Source organism: Labrus bergylta, chromosome 11 (genome assembly GCF_963930695.1).
Source record: "Labrus bergylta chromosome 11, fLabBer1.1, whole genome shotgun sequence".
In the NCBI taxonomy this organism is placed as follows: Eukaryota; Metazoa; Chordata; class Actinopteri; order Labriformes; family Labridae; genus Labrus; species Labrus bergylta.
Window position 1 is genome coordinate 13,498,488 of NC_089205.1, and position 6,000 is coordinate 13,504,487.

The window sequence follows — 6,000 nt, forward strand, 5'->3', positions numbered from 1 at the left end:
ATTGAAGCACGAAGAGCATAGTCTTGCTGATGATTTACAACCTGACTAACAGTCTTCAAAAATATTCAGGTATTGTGAAACAACACTTCTCAGTAGTTTACTGTTTCTCAAGCTTCTCATTAAGAAATATAATCCAGGTTCACCCACTATAATGAGCCGTATAAAATAATTTATCCAACAGCTTTTGCAGTGTAGAAATATTTGTTTTAATTTGCCAGCAGTCCTCTGCAAAAGAGGGACGGCTCTTGAATGTATAAGTATTTTTTTTTTTTTTACATATTACAACTTATCATATACAGTAGATTACATTTTTTTTTATAGTTGTTGGAGTTGCTTTTTTATTTCCATATGTGCTTCCTCTCTGTGTCTTTTGCTAGTCTTCTGTGTACTGCAGACCTAAATAAAGAAAATAATTAAACATGCATATTTTCATGTGACTGTCAACAGGTTTCTTGAACTGCTTCAATAAACAAAGAACTTTCTCATGAACTCACATAATACAGAGAAAATTTTAGATTTTTCATAAATTCTGCACATCAGCGGCTGACTCCCTGTGCTTTTATTTTATTTTTTACAATACACGACAAGCACTTTGCTCCCTGGACATTTCAGGTCCTTTATCTTTCCATCCCTCCCTCCCTCCCTCCCTCCATCTTTCTCTGCACTACCTCCCTCCCACTCACAAAGCAGCCAATAACAGAGTCTCTGTGCTGCCTTCACAATGGGGCATTCTGTTGCCTGGGAAAGTACACACACACTGAAAAGAAGGAGGGCAATGCATGGTGGAAACCCTACTGTTAAATCTGACCAATCTCTCCTAAACCAGTGCTCACCTTAAAATATTGTGTGTATCTCATTTTAATTCATCACAGCAGATAGCGTGGACGTTTCATTTTCTCACATTTTTCTCTGATTTGCGTCTGATAATGTCAGGCCCTCATCTCCAGTGGGTGTCCTCAGCATTAAAGTTGTTTCCTTAACTCATAAGACTGTACTTAAGCACTAGGCGTTTTTGAAAAGAAGGCAAAAAAACATTTACATCTCACAAACGTTATCTTTGACACATTACACTTGACACAGCGTTTGACACCTAAGCAACAACTTATCACATTAGCATGCACAACACCTTCCTAGTGTCAGGCATGTTACTGACAGCATATTATGCACTATCATGCTGGAAACATCAACATATTGTATTGTGTGTTCTTGGGCTATTAAAAATATGTGAACTAACTATTTTCTTTCCTAACTGCAGAAGCATCTGCATCCCTTAGACGGTTATTATCTTCATCAGGCAGCTGTAAGAAAAAAATAACTGTGGAGGTTATTACAGGATCTGAATTTTCAGTTTTGAATAGAACAGATATTTAAATTTGTAACTAGTCTGCTCTACAATTGTTTTGACATTACGTGTGCTCTATGAATGCATATTTGGTGCTATACCCCAGTGTGCTGCACTTCACACACACAAAGCATAAAAGTGCTTCAAGTAGAAGTGAGCAACACCTCTCATTGAGCCAAATTGTTCACTTCATAATTTTGGGACATTGTGTAAACTTACAAATAAAAACAGAATGGGAGGATTTGCAAAATATTATAACTCTATTTTTAAATGAGAATAGAACAAATACAACATATCAAATATTTAAACTTGTGTAGACTTTATTTTATTTAATTCATGCACCCTGTTTAAAAAGTCAATACAGTAGGCTTAAGCTTGGGTCATATACTTTGTTTAAGACTGTACATTTTCACAGGGGAAGAAAACAAGGACCACAGACTGAGCTAGCGTAATGCAACTATCCTGCATTAAATGATGTTGTATTACATTTATTAGATGTGATGATGGAACTGTATGGTTATTATTATTATTATGAGGATGTGGGTTTTTTTGCTGGAAATGTCCTAATTTTCGAAAACATGTTGTCAGCATCAGATTCAAATAGGGCAAATAATTTTCCAAAACAATGACATTTCTCAGTTTTAACATCTGACATGTTGTCTTTGTGGCTTTTTTTCCAATCATATATGGACTTTCAATGTTTTGCAAATCATCACATTCTGTTTATTAGCATTTGAAACCACTTTTTAGGACATGGGGTGGCTGTGACTCATTGGGGTGGCTGTGACTCAGTTGGTAGAATCATCTGCCTCTAAACTGGAAGGTTGGGGTTTCGATCCCCAGCTCCTGTGCAACATGTCCCGACTTGCTCCTGCTGCTTCGGCAGGGGCGTATGAGTGTGTATAAATGGTCTCTTTACATAGCAACCACTGCCATCAATGTGTGAATGGGTGAGAATTGTTAGGTGTGATATGCGGTGTAAACGCACTGTTAGTAGTCATGAGACTAGAAAAAGTGCTATACCATCTTAAGTCCATTTACCATTTACAAACAGAGATTGTTTTAGGTTGAAATTGTCCAGAGAAAACAAAGCAAAACATTTGAACAAAATCACTACCTTGAATTTTTTTTTTTTCTGTGGAAAAAGGCGGTTTTGCAGCCCTATGCTAAGTTTCATATTGGTTTCCTGACTGACTGGCAGGATTTCCTGAAGAAGATTCTATTTGTGATGGTAACTGTAAGAGCAGTCTGTTAATTATGGCCAGTGTGACCGTGCCCTTTAGACCTGAAGATAAGAGGGCTTTTTTGGCAGTAGTTTGCCCATGTCACAAAGAAAATATAAACGATATTACCTTCTCAGAGATATACTGTAGTGGTTACTTCATTAAAGGAGACTCAGGTCTAAATAGCTTTTTCTTGTCAAGACGTTTAAAAAAAAAAGAAAATGTTGAAAAGTTTTTTATCAATTTCTAAACTCACTTTTTCGTTGGCTAAATGACTTCTGGAGCCACTTAAAAGTAAATATTCCTAGAAGTTTTGATTCCCATCAAGGTGTATTTAAAATGATTTCTGCAACAAAAAAAAAAACGACTCACACTCACACACCAGCAATGACTCATAAACCGACCACCACACACTGCTGCTTTCAGCCCACTGTCATTAAGACTCAATAGTGACTCAGTCCTGCCAGTAAAGAAATGAACAATGTCCACTGATGAACGAGCCTGTGTGTGTGCCTCTAAATCTTCAGGCTGAAACATTTCACAGCAGGAAGTTTCCCATGGTAACCCTCCACTGACTAACCACATTTAACCTTTGGGTCCTTAAATGGGACCGAAGTCATCAGCCTGGGATGAAAACAATGTTTTCACTTCAGATGGGCCTTCTGGAAGTCAGCTGATATAAACTCAAGAGCAAACTGAGGATACCACAAAGTTACAACCTTTCCAGGAGTTCTTATTGTAACACATCAGCTGAAACTTGATCACTCTATTCAATATGTCGAAACTACTGCTATGTACCATTAGGAACAGTTTAAAAAGCAGCAGCTAACCACTACTGGTAAGACTAAATATTATTTACACCTGTCAGACGAATGTAGTACAACTCAACAGCAAAACAATCTACATCCTCATAATAACCATAAAGTTTAGGCGTCACCTCTCTAATAAAATCAGTAGAACTGTCACCACTATTTATCCTGCATACATCAGTGTAAAAATGTAAAATGTTATTTAAAAGGAAGCTGTCTTTCCTTCAGATCATTCTGATACAAAAGCATGCGCTAGTGCACAACGCACACAAACACTATTAAGTTTGTATCCATACTTCATGGGTTGGGTGTGGGTGCAAGGGAGGTTGAAGATTGAAAGGATGAAGAAGATACGTATATGCATCGACCTATGATTTCATGTTATTTAATTAAATTTCCATGATAGAAAAGATCACAAAAAATGACATCACGTTTATCCACAGAAGCCATGTAAACCTGACCTGGCATAAACTCTTCAGTTGTTAATGTAATTTTAGTGTTTGCCAAAAGTGATCACTTCTTGCACAACTTGGCTTTTTATACAAGCATGTGTAATACAACTGTCAGGCTGCTTGATGCATCCTGAACCAGTGAGGTAATCCCCCCCCTCTCACCTCATTATAGAGTGATTCAGAAGAGAGTTATCATGTGAACTTATGAGATACATGGAGAGGAAAAAACCGAAGAGAGAAAAAAGAAACATATGTCCCTTGTGTTTACCACTTTTCCATAAGGAAAGACAGACATACAAAGCTTTCCCTGCATTTTGATGTCAAAGACCGTTAAATAATTTAGAGCTTACATCCTCAGCAAGAAGCACAACCAATTCCAATCAAGATTGTGAATGTGTTTTGGCTCAACTTAAAGCACTGCAGCCTTCTTTGAAACAATAAATCAAGGTTTGAACTGAAGGGTGGGGAAATAATGTATTCATATTCACTTTGGTAAACAACATCCTGTCACTAAGCACTTCAAGGCTAAAAGCAGACACTCAGGCGGACTCATCACGAACTCTGACAATGATATCTGTAATATATCTTCTTGTATTTTGTGTTTGAAACCCTTTTCTGACACTCCTTCCATGACTGCTCTGAATGCATATACATGATCCTGTTTACGTTTTCTTAAAGAGGGATAAACCCACCTGAGTTTGAGCAAGTTCTGTAGGAAATATGCACCTGAACAACATCTAACCACAATTGACACAACATTCAGGAGCCCAGCTTCTTTGAGAACATTGAACTGTCCACAAATATTTTAAATAGGCTTTAAAAAGTCTATTGACCAAGTAATTCATGCAAAAAGGACTCTATTCTTCGGCTTGCATGCAAATAATATCGCCCAGAGTGAATAGACACAGCAAAGGGAAACACTATCAGAGTTTCCACTTATCTAAACAACTGATCGCTTATTTATCACATCTCTAAAAACACACAGGTGGAACTAAAAAAAAAAAAACATGTAGGAGTACTGTACCATTAAAGCATAATCAACCACAAGCATACGTGGGTCTAGCTGTAGTGTGGGCTGTAGAGATAAAGGCCAATAAATATGAGAATGTAAAACTCCCTGCTTTGGATCTATATGCGAGGCCTGGACGTCCACCTGTCTCAGGTCAGATCCACCTGCTACCTGACAGCTCTCACACCATTAGCTTGTGAGGGGGGGGGGGGGGGAGAGCTTGATACTCTCTTCTCCCGACAGGTGTAGTCGTAGACGTGGTTCAAAACCTCGATTTAATGGTCAATTCATCCCTCTCAGCCAGCTTAAAAATAACGAATTCCACTGGGGATAAACAACACATTTCCTCTCAGCATTTCCCGAAAAAAGATAAGAGCAGCCAAGCACAACTTGCAAGTTAAAATTAACCATGCCAGTCGAGAATTGTTTCCTGTTCTTCACTATATTAGGCTCAAAGGTAGTTTACTAAAAGCAGAAGTGGACACGACTAACGGTCTTAGCATGAACATGTTTCCTTACATGGTTTTTCTTTAGCATGTTGGGTCAATAAGACCGACTAATGTTGCTTTTGTCGCAGCAGGTCAGGCTAATGGTCAGGACTTAATTTTCCCTGAGTTTGGTTTTAGTTCTGCTGAGTTTAAGAGACTGTTTTCGTAAAGTTTATATCTGAAAACAGTAATAACTTCTTGTCATGCACTTACCTTTAAAGTCGTTGATGTATCCAATTCACTGAAACAAAATCAAATTTAGTATTTTGGGGTTCAACAAGCGGCCACAACTCCGACGCCAAATAGCGGATAACATTTTTTCACACGAATGAGAAGCAGCAGCAGCAACAATTAGACAGGCGGTGTTAAGTGGAAGAAAAAGAAGAATACTGTTTCCGTCTAAACATTTCAAAATAAAATATCACAAAGACAGACAACTGTTTGGAGTTCAGAGTTTTAGGACTGCGCACTATGTCTTCCGTTGTGTCTTTGACTATTTCTTGCTAACTTTGATTGCGAAAAATTGCAAAAACTTCCGCAAGGCCGTCATGTGACCACTGAAAAAGAATGGACAGCCCAGTGTTTTCGATGGGTCTACCTTTGACTTGGTTTTATCACACATAGGCCTACTTCTCACTACGAATTTCAGCTCAAACAAGGCTTAATTTGTACATTTA

At 38.0% G+C, this 6,000-nt stretch overlaps 1 protein-coding gene across 2 annotated transcripts in view; it reads right to left on the bottom strand.

The window, feature by feature from the left end:
- Positions 1–5,688, bottom strand: part of LOC109989824 (arf-GAP with Rho-GAP domain, ANK repeat and PH domain-containing protein 1) — a 45,574-nt gene extending 39,886 nt beyond the window's left edge. For both annotated transcript variants that reach the window (XM_020641718.3, XM_020641717.3), the window contains exon 1: positions 5,537–5,688. The gene's annotated coding sequence lies outside the window, so the exon portion shown is untranslated. The remainder of the gene's footprint in view (positions 1–5,536) is intronic.
- Positions 5,689–6,000: the final 312 nt, after the last annotated feature.